Below are 22,910 nucleotides of genomic sequence, written 5' to 3' on the forward strand. Positions count from 1 at the left end.
GTCACCATATCTAGTCTCATTGCATCGGAAGAAATTATATATATATATGTATACAGGTTGAGTCAAAAGTTGCAGGACACACCCAACAACAACAACCGGGAATGTTCCCTGTGATGCTCAGCTATTTGACATGTTCAATGTGTTGAGCACGAATATTCGAATCGTGAATTTTAATTGCGAATATCGCCACTTTGAGAATTTGCGAATATTTAGAATTTTGTGCTATATATTCGTATTCGCGATTCTGAACACAGAATTTTGAAGTTTTGAAGTTTCTCTGTTGATAACCTTTGAATCCCAGAGATATTGCAATTCTGATTGTGGCAATTGATTTCTGAGAAAATTCTGGTCTTCTTTGATATGCTACTGTACATGACCCTCTTCCAAATGGAAAAATTTGCCCTTGCTTTCAAGATGGCATGTTTCGGACATAGCCTAAAAGATAGCCCCCCTCACCCATTACTTGCTAAAAAGGGTGTCCTGAGACTTTTGGCTCACTGTACATATACATATATATATATATATATATATATATATATATATACTGCAGATATATAGACAATAGATAGATAGATAGACCGATAGATATGAGATAGACAAATAGATAGACAGATAGATATGAGATAGACAGATAGACAGATAGATATGAGATAGACAAATAGATAGACAGATAGACAGATAATATGCAGATGGATAGACAGACAGATAGATTAATAGACAGATAATATGTAGATAGATAGATAGATAATGGCATACTGTATAACATAGTCAAACCATGTAGGAATATTAAAGGGATCGTGCAGGCTATACATACTGATGACGTATTGTCGTATTGTCGTATTGTCAGGATAGGTAATCAATATCTGATCTGCGGGGGATCCGACACACAGCACCCCCATTGATCAGCTGTTTGAAGAGGAGGTGGTGCTCCAAGCAAGCACTGCTTCTTCTTCATTACACTGCCCATCATCTCAGAAGTCTCTTGTTGGTACACTCTGATGACACTTGTAATTACACTACACCACCGCTACAGGGGACACAATGTATAGTGTAACAGCTGAACGGCGGCGATGCCGGGCGTCGGACCCCCGATGATCAGATATTGATGACCGATCCTGACGATATTTGCTTGCAGTCATATCTGTAATTATGGGATTTATCAAACATGGTCCTGAGCAGTTAGGGGAAATGTATATAAGCATCTTGTTCTAGAATCCAAGTAAAAAGAGAGACATGGCTTTTAACATGCAAATCTGTCTGGATTAGTTAAATTTGATCATTTCCTTCTTCATTCATACTCCGCTGCATGACATGACCATTTTTCAGCTTCATTCTTTTCACTGTAGGTATGTTGTGCTTTTGACAGACATCCAAGGGACAGGTGTGTCTTTCCCCACCTGTCCTCTTAGCTCAAGATGTCCCAACATGTGAACTTTGAAAATTAAACAGGATTTTGTCACAACTCTGTCACATCTAATGTACATTATATGTGTTTGTGTGTGTCTACTTGACTTGAGGCTTGAGGGTTTTGCTAACATACACATGTAGTAATACTCAGATCTGGAATGGTTGTCTGCCTGCCCTTCCAGGCAGATTCCCAGTGGCCTGGTGGGTCGGTCACCCGACACAGGTAGATTTACAGTGCGTGATTAGAATGTATAGAAAAGACTGCGCTGCAAGAGGAAAATCTTCTCTGTGTATAAAGTTCACTTTTGAAATCTTCAACTAGTAGGATCACATGCCACCTCGCAATCCAACTTTAGTGTGCAAACCTGTGGATGATGAGAAAACGCACTATGGTGTAGCAGGTTCCAAACGACTAACGCTCCATGTGAACAGGTTTATACTCACAAGATTCCTTGTAAGTGAAGGCGTGTAAAGATATCGATGGTATCAAAATAGAACTCTGTTGAAAAAGAGGACTATAGCGTAGTATATCACAACACTTAATCTGCCTGCAAACAGATTATACTTACAGGGCTTCACTTGTCAGGTGCGTATATAAGATCTTCTATAGGTCGCTCAGATCCTGGATTACAACCAAACTCGATGTCCAGAGTAATAGACTTTTCCCACATTGTCTTCAGATTTGCAGCGCTTGAGGAGACTAGTGTATTTTACAGAGACTCTATCTTTTTTGCTTGAAGTGCGTGATTAGGACTAATAATGTGCTGTACAGGATGCTGGTAAGATATCATGGCCTCCAGCATCTGAAACCTGGAAAAAAGTCCGTTACCTCAGCAGAAAAGTGGAGACATTATTTAGTGTTTGGCATCTACCTCAAGTGTTGCCTTTTGTGACTACCCCATATTGTCCATGATTGTACTCCTAGGGTACATACTTCAGTGTCTGCTCCAAAGAATACCTTTTTATGGACAGTATTTGTGGAAAAACTGAACTGTGCCAACCAACAGTATTTGGCTTGTGCTGAACCTAAGGGCGCTATCCAGATGGCTCCCTGGTTTTCATTCTTTAACCGCTATACAGGGATCTGGTCTTCACTGCAGGGAATGCGCCAGCCTGCTTCCTCTTGGGGTAGTCTCCGTGTGGTTGGCTGCTGACGCATAGGCGTTAGAGAGATTAGTGCAGCGCACTGGAATCATGAAAAATTTGTAATTAGCAAAAGGGCAAGGTCAGGGCTCATCTCTAATTATTTCCACTAGTTTTTGGCATAGATAATAATGAATGTTATAGAGTTGATGGTCCCTCCAACACCCCTCACTCACCACAGCCCGTTTTTGTTGTAAAAATGCTGGGTTTTGAGACTTTTTATTGCCAAAACCATAGTGTAGGGGGTGATAAATCTCTCCCATGGAGTATTGTGTACAATTGTGGGCATCTGTGTACAAGAAGGTGATAGCAGATCTAAAGAGGGTAAAAACTGAAATGGGTTGAGTACAGTATTTAGATTTCTGGAGAAGGGTAGTTGATCCGGAAGTTATTCTGCCTGCCTGATTGGAGTAAGAAAGCAATTTTTCCCCTAAAATTAGAAAAATTGTTTTTTTTTTCTCCTGTTTTTTTTTTTTTTGCCTTCCTCTGTATTAACTGATAATAGGCTGAACCGGATGGACCTATGCTTTTTTAGCCTTGCACACTATGTCACTGGATTGGATCACCCACTGGAAGCCTAGGCATACATGCTATGCTGATTGCTGAATATTTTTCTATGAAACTATAAATCAATCCACTCAGTTCCTTCTGCCCTGTAAGCTACCTCCCAATCAGACATCATGATCAAAGACACAGATTCCCTTTAAAGAGATTTCTGCATTGTAGATACTGATGACCTATCCTTTACCCCCCACCAATTATCTGCTCTCAGCACAGTGGACTGAGCTTTCTGTTTCTGGCTCTGTCCACTGTATTGCTGGGAATAGCAAGGATATTTTGACTGGCAGAATGCCGGTATTCATGTTGGATGCCCGGCAGACTCCATTAGAGTGAAGGGGATCAGTCTGCGCTGGCAGTCTATGGTATATGCCAGATCTGGCAATTCCAGTATTCTGTTCCTATGCTAGAACGAAATTATAAAGCTGATTTTATTTAGGGTTTGCTTCCTTTGTAAATGATGTCAGAGAGAACATCAAACCTAGAATAAAGAATCTTCCCTCTGGTCTTCTGCTTATCTTTATTGATGCTCACTATTGACATGAAATGCACAGTAAGGAGAGTAATCAGCAGATAAACACTATAAAGCATACATTTTATTTGCTTTCAGACAGACACACCCAGAATGTAATTTGGATTACCATGTAAACTGACAATAAACATGTATTCCCCAACCAGACGTCCCTAGAACATTGAGGTTGCAACCCACCCAGGGCTTCCTTGGCAGAAAGCTTCACTTTTGCAGTGAATTCTGGGTTGATCCTTAGTTCGTTCAATGATGGCATTGGATGGACAAAACATTCAACATGTCTGAGATACGTGTAATGCTCATTGAAGTTAATGTATGGACGGATAATTAGAAGTGTGTGCTTTCAAGCATTGGGGGTCTTTGTAGTGTCAAAAGAGGGACTGATCCATGTAAACGGGGAACTTTCATGATGAAAGAACCTTTGCCATGAGTAATGGGCTGTAGCGGAGCATGTGACCATTCCCATACACCGCTAGAAGAAAATAGGTCAGGAACCGGAATAAGGACACAGCGGAAGCAGCGCAGAGGATCTTAAAGGCAGGGAGCAAGTAAGCATGAATCTTCTATTTAAGAAAGCAGGCTGTAGGCACTTGGTATTCCCAGAGAATCCCCTTAAGCATACAGGAAAACTTCAATTAAAAAGATAATGGTCTCCACTTAGGCGTTAATAAGGAAGCAATTACATGTCTAATGATGGAAACTAGGATGACTAGGTGTGTCTCATCATGCAAGCAAGTCTTTAAGTGTTTTCCATAAATCAATAAAATGTTACACTGCATCGTCCTCAAGGTCACAAAAAGGGAGGGAGCATTTATAACGCAATATGGTGACACACCTGCTGTCTATTTATAGAGTCTGGAAAGTACATTTTATCATCAGAAACTTCTATTGTACCTTCTCAAAATAGAGCATAGTGTATTCTGTGTACATATACATGACTTGACATAAATTTACAATACCGTATGTATTTGCAAATCCTTGAAAGACTATGGAGGAGATTTATCAAAAGTTACGTAAAGGAAAATTAGCTTAGTTGTTCATAGCAACCAGTGCAGTGAACGGGCTGCAGAGGCGCACTTGACTGTGGGTGGTCGGAGGGGTGCAGTAGTCGTACGCATGGGTTCCTGAAGCTCCTTGGGCTGACTTGCAGTGATGGGATGGGAGCACTGGTACTTCCCTTTGGGGCACACTCTGGTTCTAGGGTTCTCCTGCCTGATGGCGGTTGAGGTGCCCTTGATATTGCTATTTTATGGTGCGAGGCAGGGTTTCAGTTGTCTTGACAGTAGCACCTTGCAGTGCAAATGTAGTGTGGTATAATGATGAGACCGGTGTTGGTATAACAAATCAAAGGGCTTTACTGAAGCGGTTAAGCAGGTGATCCACACAAGCACTGTTCACATGAAATACAGTCTTTACAGTTGATTCAAGTAGTTCCCAAAGGTTGTATATGGAGGCAAGTTTCTCTCTCTCTCACAGTCAGACTGGCCAATCTCTCCTTTTCCTGGCCTAAAGGGATGTACTTTCTCTATCATCAGATATATATAAATATATGATATACACAGTATCCTCAGAGGAATACAGTCTATGCACAGGGGCTCTCCTGTACTTTAGTTATGGTGGGCAGCTTGTAGCTTACAGTGTTTCCACCACATGCAGAGGAGGCTGTAGCCAGATTAGCGGCTAAACCTTCTATAGATCTTTTATGTTCTGAGGGCTGGCACATAAGTTGCTTGTGGGCTGTAGGGGAATGGAGTCTCTCTACAGGAGCTGCTTCTTGCTGCTCTGATTTGTTCACTCCAGAGCAGTCAGCCATTAACTCCAGAATCTTCCTCCTAGAGAGGAAGGATGGAGCCAGTCCTGACTAGACTCATGGGATCTCCCACTTACCATACAACCTTATGGGATTTGTAGTACATGCACATAATGCATAAAATGCAGTGATATTAACACTTTTAATGCTTTGCAGTGTATTTCAGGACACTGCACCAGTCAGATTCCACCTTTCATTTTGCAAAGAAGCTCTGAAAAATGAAAGGTGTAATCTGATTGGTTGATATGGGCAAGCCAGTTTTCCTTTACAGCAGTTTGATAAATCTCCCATGTCTTTGAGAAGACCTCCCCTGAGACAGTCAAATTCCCCTACATCTTATGTATAATGGCCATCTTCTTTGAATGGCTCAGCCCTCTAAAATAACTTTTTTTGCTGCAATTTGGAGTAATTGTGTCAAAGAGGCTTCACTGTCCAGTATATGAAAATGAACTTTTACTCATTGCATGAACCAAACGCTCAATATTAAGTCTAGAAATCAGAATGCCTTGCTGAGCTTTCACTAATCTACAGGGTGGGCCATTTATATGGATACACCTTAATAAAATGGGAATGGTTGGTGATATTAACTTCCTGTTTGTGGCACATTAGTATATGTGAGGGGGGAAACTTTTCAAGATGGGTGGTGACCCACCCTGTACAACTTGGCCCACCCTGTACAACTTGGTTTACCCTTTCCTAAAGCAGTTCACTCTTACTAATCTAGACAGATGTGCAAAAACTATGTTTTCCAAAGCTAGATCTAAATAGCAGGAAGGTAGCCCTAAACAGGTTTGCCAACTGTCCATAAATCACTGGATAGGTCTGTAAAGGGAGGGTTTTAATTGGTTCTTCTAACTATTGAAACAGAGAGCTCAGCTCCATTAAAGACGTCATCAGGGTAAGATGTATTGCTACTAGCGTTGATCGAGCATTGTAGTGCTCGGGTGCTTGGGCCGAACACATCATGATATTTGGGTGCTCGACCGAGCACCTGAGTATAACGGAAGTCAATGGGAGAACCCGAGCATTATACCAGGTACCACCTGCTCTGAAGAGGGGAGGGTGCCTGGTTCATAAGAAAATGTCAGAAATTGTTGGTAACGCCACCGAAATGGTTCTGTATCAGCATGAGGAGGATATATGGATGCATCTTGGACTCGCTGGTCGCTGCTGGGAACTATGTTGTCCAAATAGTAAGCCACTTTTACATAATGACAATAATACGCACAAAACCAAAGAAAAAAAAATCGATTAAAGAGGAAAAATTGATAGAAAACATTATTTCCTGAATATTTATTTGTATATAAACTGCAAGTGCTGCCAAAAAATTTAAAGGAAGAGGCACTTCGATACACCCTTAGTTACACATAAAGGAGGGTATCATACACACCCTTTAAAAATTATGATTGATGGCCTCTTGGTGACCCTCAAAAACATTAGGAGCAAGAGCCTGCTGATCTGACCATCTAAAACATTATGGGCAGTGGCCTGCTGCCGCTTTGGTGACTCTAGTTAACCTGGGGCAGATCGCACGTCCTTGTGACGGCGACGATCCATTCAGATGTCTGGCCTATCAACTTTCAATGTAATTGTCAGCTCAAAACCATTGTAAAATACGGGTAACGGGGAATCAGTGTTTGATTTCGGAGAGGGAGCCTGAGAAACGGCTACTACATCCAAGGAAGGCAAGCGGGTAGCCAGCGCAAATCACACACTTTCGACTCGTGGAGGTAGTGACGATAAATAACAATACAGGACTCTTAAGATGCCCTGTTATTGGAATGAGTAATAAAAAATTACAGGGAATGTCACTGCAGTATTTTGGATGAGGAAACGTTATACAGGAGAGGCCCTGCTGCTGCTTTGTTGACGATAGATAACTTCTGCCTGATCACACGTCCCCGTCCACGATCCATTTGGATATCTTCCCTATCAACTTTCGATGTTCTTTTATGCGCCTAACATGGTGACCACTGGTAACGTGGAATCATTGTTCGATTTCGGAGAGGGAGCCTGATAAACGGCTACAGCTACTACTTCAAACCAAGGCAGCATGAGTTGCGGGCCTGCAGGTGAACTGACCCTGTAAAAGATTTTAGGTGCGGGCCTACTGGTGAGCTGAGGTGGAACCGACAAACCCAACTTGATTTTGATGGCTGCATTAATCTGCAGGTGACCGTCATACAGCTCTACAGATTTGTTTCCATCTGAATATTTCTCAACAATCTGTGGCCTTAGTCTTTTATCCAGACTCCTCATGCTGCCATCTCCACACCATGTCACCTTGCCACTCATTTTTATCACCATGCTGCTGTTGATGCTGCTTAAAAGGCCTTAAACTGATCATCAGGCCCAGAATCTAATTAAGGTTTTACGCACAAAACCAAAGTAAAAAATCGATTTTATAGGAAAAATGGATTGAAAACATTCTTTCCTGTATATTTACTTGTATATAAAGTGCAAGTGCTGCCAAAAATTACAAGGAATAGGCACTCTAATGCAATATGACATAAAGGAGGGCCTCATTCACATTGAGTTGCGGGCCTGCAGGTGAGCTGACCCTGTAAAAGATTTGAGTTGCGGGCCTGCAGGTGAGCTGACCCTGTGAAAGATTTGAGTTGCGGGCCTGCAGGTGAGCGGACCCTGTAAAAAATTTGATGTGAGGGCCTGCTGGTGAGCTGACCCTGTAAAAAAAAAATTGATGTGAGGGCCTGCTGGTGAGTGGACTCTGTACAAAATTATATGTGAGGGCCTGCTGGTGAGCGGACCTTGTAAAAAATTAGATGTGAGGGCCTGCTGGTGAGCAGACCCTGTAAAAAAAAATTGATGTGAGGGCCTGCTGGTGAGTGGACTCTGTACAAAATTATATGTGAGGGCCTGCTGGTGAGCGGACCCTGTAAAAAATTAGATGTGAGGGCCTGCTGGTGAGCGGACCCTGTAAAAAATTTGATGTGAGGGCCTGCTGGTGAGTGGACCCTGTCAAAAATCTGATGTAAGGGCCTGCTGGTAAGCGGACCCTGTAAAAATTTTGATGTGAGGGCCTGCTGGTGAGCGGACCCTCTAAAAAATTATATTCGAAGGCTATATATGCGAGGCCATTATATGTGACGAATAAGCAATGCATGTTGATATGACAGAAGAGGAGGAGGAGGATGAGAAAAGAAAGATTCAACCATATGACCTTGTTTGTGGTGGAAGGGGTGCATGGGAATACAGTCTATTAACTACATTAAAAACAACACATGTAACATGCCTTTATGTTCTTCAGCATTCCTCTGGTGGAGTCGAGAAGTCATGGTCAATCCAGGCCTTGTTCATTTTTATATGAGTCATCCTGTCAGCATTTTCAGTTGACTGGCGGATACGCTTATCTGTTATAATGCCACCAGCAGCACTAAATATACGCTCAGACAAAACCCTGGTGGCAGGGCAGGCTAGCACCTCCAAAGCGTAGAGCGCAAGTTCGTGCCACGTGTCCAGCTTGGACACCCAGTAGTTGTAAGGCACTGAGGGATCATGGAGGACGCTGACACGGTCTTCTATGTGCTCCTTCACCATCTTCCAAAATTCTTCTCTCCTTGTGGCAGTAGGCCGCACATCAGGGTAAGGGTGCTGGCAGGGTGTCATGAAACTGTCCCAGGTTTTGGAGAGTGCTGCCCTGCCTCTGTTGGAACTGCTGTGTGTTCCCCTTGTCTCCCCTCCTCGGTTGGCCAAGGAAGTACAGACTCTGCCACCAGCGTTGTCAGATGGAAAATTTAGGAGCAATTTTCCAAGAAGGATCTTCTGGTATTGCACCATTTTGCTCGTCCTCTCCACCAGAGGAATGAGAGATGAGAAGTTATCAGTAATACGTGTTGTTTAAAATGCGTATAACGCACGGGTGGTGGGAAAGGTAACCTAACATCAAGTCAGCCATGTGTGCCAGAGTACCAACAGGTAAGACTTTGCTGTCGTCATCAGGAGGATCATTCCCAATCTCCTAATCCTCTTCCTCCTCTTCTGCCCACCCATGCAGAACAGATGGAATTAAACTTCCATGTTTATTACCCTCTGTAACTGAGGCAATCGTCTCCTGCTCCTCCTCTTCAGCCTCCAATTCGCGTTGAGAAGACAAACTGAGGGTGGTCTGGCTATCATCAACCTGTGTAATGTCTTCCCCCATTTCCACCTCTTCCACATGCAAAGTGTCATCTTTAATTGTGAGCAACGAGCGTTTTAGAAGACATAGAAGTGGGATGGTGACGCGGATAATAGCGTTATCACAGCTCATCATCTGTGTTGATTCCTCATAGTTGCGTAAAACCTCACAGAGGTCAGACATCCATGCCCACTCCTCACTTGTGAATAGCTGAAGCTGACTGGAAAGGCGACGACCATGTTGCAGCTGGTATTCCACAACTGCCCACTGCTGCTCTCAAAGCCTGGCCAACATGTGGAACGTGGAGTTCCAGCACATGCTCATGTCGCACAACAGCTGGTGAGCTGGCAATTTCAAGCGCTGCTGCAGCGTTGACAGACCGGCTGAAGCTTTTGGTGACTTGCAGAAATGTGCACACACGCGGCGCACATTCACCAGTAGCTCAGGCAAATTGGGGTATGTTTTTATAAACCGCTGAACCACAAGGTTGAATACGTGGGCAAGGCATGGGATGTGTCTAAGGTTGCCTAGCTCCAAGTTACGGCCATTATCAGACACAACCATGCCTAATTCTAGGTTGAGTGGCGAGAGCCACAGCTCAGTCTGGTCTCTTATCCCCTGCAACAGCTCTTCGGCGGTGTGCTGTTTGTCACCTAGGCAGATAATCTTCAGCCCGGCCTGTTGCCGCTTACCCACTGCAGTGCTACACTGCTTCCAGCTACCGACTGATGACTAACTGGTGCTGCACGCGGATACTTCGTAGGTGGAAGTAAAGGAGGAGAAGTGGGGTTTGGGGCCACTAACGTAGGTGGTGTCGATAACACTGATGGAATTGGGGCCCGGAATTCTTGGCGTCGGTAGCACCTGTGCCATCCCAGGGTACGAGTCGCTCCCGGCCTCCACAACATTCACCCAGTGTGCCGTCAGGGAAATGTAGCGTCCCTGGCCGAAAGCACTTGTCCATGTGTCCATCATTAAGTGGACCTTCCCAGTAACTGCGTTGGTCAGGGCACATGTGATCTTAAGGGACACATGTTAGTGTAAGGCTGGCACGGCACACCTTGAAAAATAGTGGCAGCTGGGGACTGCGTAACGAGGGATGGCCACCGACATAAGGCTGCGGAAGGCCTCAGAGTCTAAAAGCCTAAAAGGCAACATTTCCAGGACCAGTAATCTGGAAAGATGCACATTTAGTGCTATGGCCTGTGGGTGGGTGGCTTGGTATTTGCATTTGCGTTCAAATGCCTGGGTTAATGACATTTGGACGCTGCACTGGGACAGGGAAGTGGATGTGTTCGCTGATGGTGCTTGCAAAGGTCCAGGTGCAGGGCGGGAGGCATCCGGGCCTGCTTCTTGGACAGGGGATTGGCCAGCACGTAACACAGGGGAAGAGGAGGCAGTGGTGTGACCCGCAGACACAGATTGTGGACCCAGGTGTTCGGTCCACCTATTAGGGTGCTTTAATGCCATGTGGCAGATCATGCTGGTGGTGGTGCGGTTGCTAGTGTTCACGCTCCTGCTCATTTTGGTGTGGCACAGGTTGCAAACTACTATTCCTTTGTCATCCGCACTTTCCTAAAAAAAAAGCAGCATACTGCCAAACACCTACCCCTTGGCAAGAGAGATTTACACAAGTGGGTGCTCCATGGAACAGTTGCGGGCCTGTTCAGTGGTGCCTGCCTTCTACCTTTTGCCACCCCAATGCCTCTTCCAGCCTGTTGCAGTGCTGCATATCCCTCCCCCTCTGTACTGCTCTCCTCGCTCGGCTTGTTTCCACCTTCCCAGGTTGGGTCAGTGACCTCGTCGTCCAGCACCTCCTCTTCCACTTCCTCACTCTGATCATCCTCCTGATTTGTTGACCTAACCACAACCTCAGTGATTGACAAATGTGTGTCATCCTCTTCCTCAACCTGTTGAGTCCTCCTCTTCCTCAACCGGTTGAGTCATTGGCAACTGTGTCTCATTATCATCCAGCTCATTAAACACTAATTGCAGTTCCCTAGCGTCATGTTCTTGTGACACTGGCTGCTCAAGAGGTTGGGAATCAGGGCACAAGATCTCAGGTCCCTCTTCAAGCGTGCTTGGCGAGAGGGCCAAATCAATTAATGGCGATACAAAGAGAACCTCGGAATATCCAAGTGTTGGATCACTTCTTTGGCCAGACTGTAAATGGTGGGAGGAAGGAGGATCAGGGTGAGGATTTTCTGGACCAGACTCCTGGCTACTGAGACTGGACTTGGTGGAAGACAGGGTGGTGTTTAACCGACTGGAAGCATTATCTGCTGCCAGGGCCGTCTTTAATATTTATTGGGCCCGGGGCAAAAATTTACTTGGGCCCCCTGGATCCTGCCTTCCCACACCCTAGCATGCAATCCCACCCTCAACCACAACACACACAAAAAAGAATCCACACACCTGGTAGAGTACAGTGAATGAATGTAAATACTTCCAGTTCTGAAGACTCCAGCGGCTCAGGATCAGTGCTCTGGGCAGCTGGGCTCAGGCTGGAACTGGGCACTGCTCTGCAGGAAGGAGACTGGGGCTCGGTTCACCCTAGTGTTACAGTGCACCCCAGCACCCCACAGTATGCAGTATAGCACCCTATAGTATACAGCACCTCACAGTATGCAGTATATGTAGCACCATATAGTATACAGCACCCCACAGTATGCAGTATAGCACCCTATAGTATACAGCACCCCACAGTATGCAGTATAAGACCCCAAAGTATACAGTACCCCATAGTATGCAGTATACAGCACCCCACAGTATACAGTGCCCCACAGTATACAGCACCCCACAATATACAGCCCCCCACAGTATGCAGCAGAGCAGTATAGCACTCCAAAATATACAGCACCCCACAGTATACAGTACCTCACGGTATACAGTATACAGCCCCCCAAACTATACAGAATACAGCACCCCACAGTATACAATAGAGCAGTATAGCACCCCACAGTATAAAGCCCTCCACAGTATACAACCCTCACAGTATACAGCACCCCACAGTATACGGTAAATCAGAATCAGCATAGCCCCCCACAGTATACAGCATCCCACAGTATACAGCCCCCCACAGTATACAGTAGCTTACAGTATATTAGCATAACAGCCCCTGTCACATTTTCCTGATGTAATCTTCACAAAAAATGCTCCACAGTTAAGGCAAACTTCTCCTGCACCAACACTCCTGGTAGAAAGAAAGGACCTTTGATTACCTCATAGCCATGTGACCAGTAATATTGCTAGGTTACTGGTCACATGGTAATGATGTCATCTAAGGTCTTTTCTCCTAAGAGATTCGCAGCTCTCACAGTTCGCTGCCTGGAGTATCGGCAGGCAGGCATGGCATGGCAGCCCCCCCCTCTCTGTAGCTGACAGCCTGACACCTGGGCCAGTGGCCAGCAGGGCTCAAGAGGCAACTGCCTTGGGCCCCCCAGGAGCAACTGGGCCTGGGGCAGCTGCCCCTTTTGCCCCTTGCTAAAGATGGCCCTGTCTGCTGCAATTCAACCGACCACCTGCTCACAATGGGCTGACTTCAGGAGCGGTGTCCTACGCCGTCCTGCAAACTGGGACATGAAGCTAGGTATCTTGGATGATTGTTTTTTTTGTGCTCTGGCAGCAGACACAGTTTCACCGCGCCCAGAGCCACGGACTCTGCATGCACCATCAGCATCACGGCCACTTCCCTGTCCATTACTGCTCGCCTTCTTCATATTAAATGTTATATGTTATAAGGGACTTTTTATAGGAAAAATGTGGATAAATTATGGAAAATATATCTTTGTTGTCAGTAATATTTTCCCAAATATCTGGCCCTGACACACACACACACGCTATTGCATCACAGATGTGACAATTCACTGCAGACACCGTTTATAGGCACAGTGTGGATAAATTATTGAAAAAATATTATTGTTTTCGCTAATATTTTTTCCAATATCTGGCCCTGACACACGCTATTGCAGCGCAGATGTGACAATTCACTGATGACATCATTTATAGGCAAAAGATAAAAAGGAGACCCCCCTGCGCTCCTATTGTATTGATACGTGTAAGTCTGCCTGTATGAGGAGATCCTGCTGCTTAGTGTCTGAAAAGGAGCTATTGTTCTCCCTGATTAAGTGTATAGAAGGTAAATATATCACCAGTAGGTGACAAGAGACACAAGCGCTGGTACACAATAACGATCGGCTGGTCCTTAAAGTTTGCACTGTACCTAGTGCCAGTCTGAATGACCAGGTGGTGTGCTGCTAGAATAAGTGGTGTCAGAGTGTGAATCAATATTGGAATCAGACCATATAATCAGTTGTTGGGGAAGAGTATGTGGTTTATTATTGTATATGGATATTGGCACTAGGAATAGGGTGGTAAGCGAGTGGTTAATGCTGATAAAGCCACTACCCTCAGTACCTTGTTTGTTCTTCACTCCAAAATGTTCCCGCTGTCGGTGCTCCACTGTGCTGATTCTTCTGGGTTCCTTTTGTAAGGATATTGGTGTCCTTTCAGATCGCGGCGTTCTTCTTGCTCTCCTGTCAGCAGCAGCGCCGGCCGGAAGCACGCGCGGCGCGAGGGAGCTTGATCCGTTACCCGGGAAACCTGCTTGCGGTGACGTCACCTGGTGCGAGTATGGTGGCCTCCGTAGGACAAAAGACCGTAACCTACGCGTTTTAGAGCCAAAGCGGGCTCCTTCGTCAGGGTTAGTCTACACATTGTTCATTGGAGGTTTAAATAGCTCGTCTAGTTTCCTATGGTAACGGATAAACACTGTTCTTGGGGTGAAAGAGGTGCCGATATATCAGTCTTTAGTGGATATGTTAAATGCGATTATTATCCCCATGGATTCTGTCTGGAATTCATTGTTTATTCAGGTACAATATTTTTGGTTGGGTTATAAAAGGGCAGTAACTACAATTTGTTTTGGTTATATATGTATTTATAGGGCACCACCAATCTGTTGATTATTATTAATGTGTTAGTTGGTGATTATTTCTTACTGGAATGCAAACAATTCTATTTCCTTGTTAAGTTCATTTGGGGCTAAACTGTTGCATCTAAAAATCCATTTACTTTCAGTTCTGGACATAGCTTTGATATAGTCGCCACCTCTCCTATCCTGCTTGACTTTTTCTATACCCCCAAAACTGGATCCTAGAAATTTTCCCTGATGAAATTCTGTATAGTGGCGTGATAGTGGGTGATACTCTGATTTCTTTTTAATGTTATTGGTGTGTTCTCTTATTCGTATTCTGAGTTCTCTTTTAGTTCGCCCCACATACATTTTCCCGCATGGGCACTTAATGTAGTAAATGACTCCTTTGGTGTGGCAGGTAATGTAGTCCTTTATTATGTATTTGCCTTGTGGCGTGTCTATTTGGAATGTCGGTTTAACCTGGTGTCTCAAGATTTTACAATTAGAGCACAGTCTGCAGGGGTAAAAACCCTTTTTGGCACATATTTTTGAATTCACTTTATCATTCTTGATGGAAGGGGCCACTAAATTGGCCAAGTTTGGAGCTTTTTTAAAAATGAAAGTAGGTTTATTGGGGATCTTATTACCAATAATGTTATCATATTTTAAAATGTCCCAGTATTTGTGTATGATTTTTTTGAAGTTATTGACCCCTATACTGTATGTTGTGATGATAGGAATTTTGATATCTTCACTGTGCTGAGGGTCATTTGTTTCTTCTTTTGTCCTAGGTATTTTGTCCTCTAATAGGGTGTGGCGGTCTAGGCCTTCTACAGTTCTGATGATAGGGGTGAGTGTTTCCAATTTGTAACCTTTTTCTGTAAATTTGGCGTTTAACATTTTTGCCTCTTCTTGATAATTAGTATTGGTGGTGCAATTTCTACGTGCTCGTATGTACTGACTATAAGGGATGTTGTTAAGCCATATCGGTAGGTGACAACTGTCCAGAGGGATGAATCCATTGGTGTCTGTGGGTTTATGATATGTTTTCGTGTGTAGTTTGCCGTTCTCGACAAATATATTAAGATCAAGGAAGTTAATCTGTACTTTATCGTAGGATGGGGTAAATTGTAGATAAAAGTCATTTTTATTTAAATTAATTAAAAAGCTGTCCAGGGATGTGGTGTCCCCTTGCCAGATAAAAACAATATCATCGATGAACCGCTTCCAGAGGACCAGACCCGCACCGAGCCCGCCATGGGGAAAGATGGTGAGCTCCTCCCATCTGCCCATGTATAGATTTGCGAAGCTTGGCGCGAATCTGGTCCCCATCGCGGTCCCCCACGTCTGAAGATAAAAGTCAGGTCCATATTTAAAATAGTTATGGTCTAAAATGAACGTGATACAGTCGCCTATAAAATTTATTTGGTCACCTGACATAGTGCTATCTTTGTTTAAAAAGTGTTCCACGGCTTCACGGCCCTTTGTTTTTTCGATAACTGTATACAGAGCGGTGACGTCAAGAGTGCCCAGGATAAAATCTGTCTGCCACTGGATACCCTCTAATATTTGTAGGATGTGTTTGGTGTCTTTCAAGTATGCAGGTAGTTTAACTACTTTATCCTGTAGCATAACATCGACATATTTGGATAAATTGGAGGTGAGGCCCTCTATTCCAGAGATTATGGGTCTGCCAGGGGGGTTGGGTTATGAATCTTGGGTAGGTAATAGAATATGGGTATTCTAGGGGTTTGGTTATTAATGAAGAGGGTCTCTTCTTTGGAAAGTATGCCCATATTTTTACCTTTTAGGATTAGTTGATTCAATTTGAAAGTATATTGATTTGTGGGGTTACCTGGTAGCTTTCTATATGTTTTTGTATCTGAAAGAAGTCTTAGAGATTCTTTATGATAGTCATCTAGATTTAGTATTACTAGTCCTCCTCCTTTGTCGGCTGGCCTAATGATGATCTGGTTATTGGTTTGTAGGGATCTGATGGCTCTGGTCTCACCCTTAGTGAGATTATGAGGTCCTTTTTTCTTTTTTTGGTTCATATGGAGGAGGTCTCTGGTAACCAGTGATTGAAAAGTAATCAGTGAGTCTGAGTATTCTGTAATTGGATTGAATTTTGATATTGGTTTTAAGTCAGTATGTATAAATTGGTCTTCTGCGGTCAGGGTATGGTGTGTGTCAGTATTTACTGATCTGGTATTCTCTTCATTTTTGTCCACTCTAGTCTTTTGATGGGTACTGTGATTTTTGGAGGATATTCCCTTTTTTCTTTCCATGGTGATGATGTTTGTATGTGAATTGGTTACTTGTTTGTTCATTTTGCCTAATTTATCTTTTTTAATAAAGATTTTTTTTAGGGCTAAGTTTCGCAAAAATTTCTTTACCACCTGGTCATTCAGACTGGCACTAGGTACAGTGCAAACTTTAAGGACCAGCCGATCGTTATTGTGTACCAGCGCTTGTATCTCTTATCACCTACTGGTGATATATTTACCTTCTATACATTTATAGGCAAAGTGTGGACAAATTATGGAAAAAATATAATAGTTTTGGCTAATATTTTTCCCAATATCTGGCTATTTACCATCCCTGCCTTCCCACAGGGCTCAATGAGAGATTATTAAGCTGGCAAGATCAGTCCTAGCGATCAGGTAAATGTTCAGAGCTGACTGCCTGCATGAGCAGCAGGGTCTTAGCATACCCAGATCAGCACTGTAGTGAAGCTGTACAATCTTGTACAACCTCTCTGTAGGTGTCTTTCTCCTGTAAAAGGGGCTAAAATGAAATTAGCAATAAAAAAATAAAATTTTAAATGTCCCCAGAGGTTTTGCAGAGGCAGGCACAAATTGTAAAATTAAAAAAATGATATACTATATATACAGTACAGACCAAAAGTTTGGACACACCTTCTCATTCAAAGAGTTTTCTTTATTTTCATGACTATGAAAATTGTAGATTCACACTGAAGGCATCAAAACTATGAATTAACACATGTGGAATTATATACATAACAAAAAAATGTAAAACAACTGAAAATATGTCATATTCTAGGTTCTTCAAAGTAGCCACCTTTTGCTTTGATTACTGCTTTGCACACTCTTGGCATTCTCTTGATGAGCTTCAAGAGGTAGTCACCTAAAATGGTCTTCCAACAGTCTTGAAGGAGTTCCCAGAGATGCTTAGCACTTGTTGGCCCTTTTGCCTTCACTCTGCGGTCCAGCTCACCCCAAACCATCTCGATTAGGTTCAGGTCCGGTGACTGTGGAGGCCAGGTCATCTGGCGCAGCACCCCATCACTCTCCTTCATGGTCAAATAGCCCTTACACAGCCTGGAGGTGTGTTTGGGGTCATTGTCCTGTTGAAAAATAAATGATGGTCCAACTAAACGCAAACAGGATGGAATAGCATGCCGCTGCAAGATGCTGTGGTAGCCATGCTGGTTCAGTATGCCTTCAATTTTGAATAAATCCCCAACAGTGTCACCAGCAAAGCACGCCCACACCATCACACCTCCTTTTCCGTGCTTCACGGTGGGAACCAGGCATGTAGAGTCCATCCGTTCACCTTTTCTGCATCGCACAAAGACACGGTGGTTGGAACCAAAGATCTCAAATTTGGACTCATCAGACCAAAGCACAGATTTCCACTGGTCTAATGTCCATTCCTTGTGTTCTTTAGCCCAAACAAGTCTCTTCTGCTTGTTGCCTGTCCTTAGCAGTGGTTTCCTAGCAGATATTCTACCATGAAGGCCTGATTCACACAGTCTCCTCTTAACAGTTGTTCTAGGGATGTGTCTGCTGCCAGAACTCTGTGTGGCATTGACCTGGTCTCTAATCTGAGCTGCTGTTAACCTACGATTTCTGAGGCTGGTGACTCGGATGAACGTATCCTCCGCAGCAGAGGTGACTCTTGGTCTTCCTTTCCTGGGGCAGTCCGCATGTGAGCCAGTTTCTTTGTAGTGCTTGATGGTTTTTGTGACTGCACTTGGGGACACTTTCAAATTTTTCCCAATTTTTCGGACTGACTGACCTTCATTTCTTAAAGTAATGATAGCCACTAGTTTTTCTTTACTTAGCTCCTTTTTTCTTGCCATAATACAAATTCTAACAGTCTATTCAGTAGGACTATCAGCTGTGTATCCACCTGACTTCTCCACAACGCAACTGATGGTCCCAACCCCATTTATAAGGCAAGAAATCCCACTTATTTAACCTGACAGGGCACACCTGTGAAGTAAAAACCATTTCAGGTGACTACCTCTTGAAGTTCATCAAGAGAATGCCAAGAGTGTGCAAAGCAGCAATCAAAGCAAAAGGTGGCTACTTTGAAGAACCTAGAATATGACATATTTTCAGTTGTTTCACACTTTTTTTATATGTATATAATTCCACATGTGTTAATTCATAGTTTTGATGCCTTCAGTGTGAATCTACAATTTTCATAGTCATGAAAATAAAGAAAACTCTTTGAATGAGAAGGTGTGTCCAAACTTTTGGTCTGTACTGTATATATATATATATATATATATATATATATATACACACACACACACACTATATATAAGGATAAAAATTCCAAACAGCAATCTCTAGCCTCAGCCTGGAAACCATAACCAATACATCCCATTCTTATTATAATCCATCCCTATCAGATATATATATTTAGTTGCACATTGTATTAACAAAGTATGAAATTTTCTTTTAAAAAACAAACTATTGGTTCCCCTTTTTCAATTTTCCTGCATTCTCTGTATATTTTCCGGAGTATAAAAAAATTCTAAAAATACAGAAGATTCTAAAATAAAAATGACATAGAGATAAACACCCATGTGTAACCAAAAAAGGCACAAATATTATTTACATAACAGAACAGAAAAAAGGTTATAGCTTTCAAAGATGCACATACAAAAAAAAATAATGTAAAATGCATTTGGTTAGTAAGCAGGGTAAACAGGCTATTTTTAATTGGCTCATGACTAAGACAATATCTGTTGCTACCGCTTGCTTCTACATATTCCTCTTTCTGACCTCTGCATATGTTAACTAGAGAATCATGTCTTGGGGACATCAAAATGTCAAGAAAAAGTTAAAGAAATTGGGGGTCCTAAAGGTGAGATAAGAGTTAAGCTTTGTTCTCTTGGTAAGGCACCATTTCATTTTTTATTCTTCAGAAAAACAGAAAACAACAGAAAAAACCTGATCCTGTAGTTTAAGCATCCGTAATGTTCAGTTATGCACATTTTGCATCCGTTTTAGCCAATTATTTTAGACAGCAAAAAAGTCCTACACAAGGTATTTTCTTTTCTGTCTAAAATAAGTATGCTCAGACGGAAAAGGCTAAAATGAACATAAAATGTGCATAACTGAGCATAACGTATGCTTAAAACACAGCATCCTTTTTTGTTTGTTTTGTTTTCTGTTCTTCTGATGGATCAGAAGAATGGGAAACGAAACAGTGATGTGTGAACCAAGCCTAATTCAGATACATTCAGATAAATTACAATCATACTTTTTATTTATTTCATTGTTTTATAGCTTTCTACCTTTATTGTTCTTCAATCATATTATACATCCGTGATATTATGTCATTTAATTTTAGATCTCTAGTTTGCTCCAAGTTAAAATTTGCTCATTGTAATAAATGAACATAAATGACGTCATCTAAAAAACACAAAGTACATTCAGAGTCTCAGTAAAACAGTGATGAGACGCAGTTTCTTGACTCGCAGTTTTAGTGTCTTCCACCCCTGGAAATGATTAGTCATTCAGCTATTTGTTACATGGGTTGGGCATGGACTTTGTAATGATGAGGAAGGAATGAAAAAAATTATATCTTATAAGACATAAAGTCACTGTACAATTAGGAAATGGGTTATTGATGACTTAATCTTTTACAACTGAAACCATTGCAACAGCAGAGACTACTGTAATAGAGAACCTCAAGAGTACGTTCATGAAACTCATCTAACATACATTTTTTTTTATAAGACCCCGCACAATTTAACTTCAAGGGGTTGTCCAAGCTGTTACTAAGTGATGGCATATTCTCAAGATAGCCCGTCACTATCTTATTGGTGGGGTCCAACACCTCACATCCCTGCTGATCAGCTGTTCAAGTGTAATTTCATCACACAAAGTCGGCGCTAGAACTACACCATCAACCTTGTAGTGAAGAGAGCTGGCTACTACAGTGCTGTTCCCATTGAAGTCAGAGGAAGCATGGCTGCAGTGATGGTCTCTTGTCCACTACACAGGCCAAGTCATATTTGCCAGTTGGGACTGTCCCTAAATTTCATAGACAGTGCTGGCAAGTTCTGGCTGTCCTGGTCCCAAAATGGGAAGGGCTAAGTCAAACCTTGCCCATAAGTGGGCATTCCCACATGGGTTTGGGGAATCTCCAGGGGCATGGCTTAGATGCCCTACATTTATGGACTAATATGTTGGTAAATATGCAAAGTAAAACTATGACAAATATTGCAGGACATGTCCTCCTAAATACCCATTGATGATGTTCCATAGGCTTTATGTTTTAAAAATTACATTCTGTGGTCTCCAAGTTTTTTCTGGAACTTGCATTATGTATTCCCACATTCATATTTGATAGATAATTTGAAGGAATTTTGAGGAATCCAAATCTGTGCTTAAATGTAATGTACCTTTAGGCCTCTTTCACACGGGCGTCCCGGATTTGCTCCGGATGTGTCACGTGTGCATTGTGGGAAAACCGCGTGAGTAGGCACGCAATTGCAGTCAGTTTTGACTGAGATTGCGTTACGATGTTCTGCTTTTTCCGCGCGAGTGCAATGCGTTTTGCACGTGGTGGGAAAAAAATGAATGTGGTACTCAGACCCGAACCCGGACTTCTTCGGGTTTGGTGTTCTATTCATTTTATCATTTTCCCTTATAACATGGTCTTAATATAGAATGCTTACTAAAATGTTGCTTGAGGGGTTAAAAAATAAAAAATTTATTAACTCACTTGTCGGCATCATCTTCTTTCTTTATCTTTCAGGACCTGCAAAAGGACCTTTGATGACGTAATCACACTCATCATTTGGTGAGCGCGGTGACGTCAGCGCAGGTCCTGCTGAATGAAGATAGAAGATTACGTCATCAAAGGTCCTTTTGCAGGTCCTGAAAGATGAAGAAAGAAGACATGGGATGAGTTAATTATACATTTTTTTAACCCCTAAAGCCACATTTTACTAAGCATTCTGTATTAAGAATGCTATTATTTTCCTTTATAACCATGTTATAAGGGAAAATAATACTGAAATTCACTTTTATCACTTTGCTAACATCATCTCCTAGCAACCATGCGTGAAAATCGCATTGCATCCGCACTTGCTTGTGGATGCGTTGCAGTTTTCACGCATCCCCATTCATTTCTATGGGGCCTGCGTTGCGTGAAAAATGCAGAATATAGAACATGCTGCGATTTTCACGCAACGCACAAGTGATGCGTGAAAATCACCGCTCATCTGCACAGCCCCATTGAAGTGAATGGGTCCGGATTCAGTGCGGGTGCGATGCGTTCACCTCATGCATTGCACCCGCGCGGAAAACTCGCCCGTGTGAAAGGGGCCTTATTCCTGCCAAAGTTGTTAACAATTTTCTCTTTGTTACAGACATTTATGGCTGCGAGATTAATATCTGAGAACAAGACAGAAGTTGTGCTGATCTCCGGGGAGCGTCATTACAACAGATTTCAATGCTTGGCACCCTAACAGACCATCCATACGCCATGGCACAGTTGGTACTTTGCTTGCAAAATTTTGCTAAACAGGTTCTGTGTTGGACTTGCCAAAAAGTGGACATAAAGCAACAATAACGTCTGTTCTGGTATCTTTCAGCAAGAGTCCACAACGTAGCACCTGGCGTCTGTCACAGGAGAGTTGGTTGAGTCGTACCACCACAGGATGGATACTGGCTACGCACAAATGGCAGCCAAGAGCCAATTGCTGCATCATCTCAATGAGGATGATCCCGATCGTCGTGATGAATTTGCGAAACCCGGTGTCACAGCAATTGCAACAGGACCCACATTTGTAAGAAGTGCTATAGTAAAATAAAAGCTGTGCTATGACTGGTTGATATGGGCAAAAAGGAATGCTGTGCTGTGATTGGTTGCTATGGGCAACACACTGTCTTTCACACAGAACATACAGGGAGATGAGAGGCAGACTAAAATGCAGGGTTGATGTAAGGTGCAAAGATGTTTCCTCCATCAATGAGCAACTGGGGCAGTAGTGGGTTTTGCAAAGTTTATCAGGCATGACCAAAGTGCCAGGGCGACCATACATATTACAGTGGGATGCGAAAGTTTGGGCAACCTTGTTAATCGTCATGATTTTCCTGTATAAATCGTTGGTTGTTACGATAAAAAATGTCAGTTAAAT

The 22,910-nt window shown here is 42.9% G+C and overlaps 1 long non-coding RNA gene across 2 annotated transcripts in view; it reads left to right on the plus strand.

The window, feature by feature from the left end:
- LOC122926932 overlaps nt 1-22,617 on the plus strand; it is a 70,954-nt gene extending 48,337 nt beyond the window's left edge. The window contains exons 2-4 of one of the 2 annotated variants that reach the window (XR_006387735.1): nt 15,292-15,350; nt 22,140-22,267; nt 22,365-22,617. This is a non-coding gene — a long non-coding RNA (uncharacterized LOC122926932). The remainder of the gene's footprint in view (nt 1-15,291; nt 15,351-22,139; nt 22,268-22,364) is intronic. The other variant, XR_006387736.1, reaches the window with a different exon arrangement.
- Nucleotides 22,618-22,910: the final 293 nt, after the last annotated feature.

The sequence above is a fragment of the Bufo gargarizans genome, chromosome 2 (genome assembly GCF_014858855.1).
Source record: "Bufo gargarizans isolate SCDJY-AF-19 chromosome 2, ASM1485885v1, whole genome shotgun sequence".
Classification (NCBI taxonomy): Eukaryota; Metazoa; Chordata; class Amphibia; order Anura; family Bufonidae; genus Bufo; species Bufo gargarizans.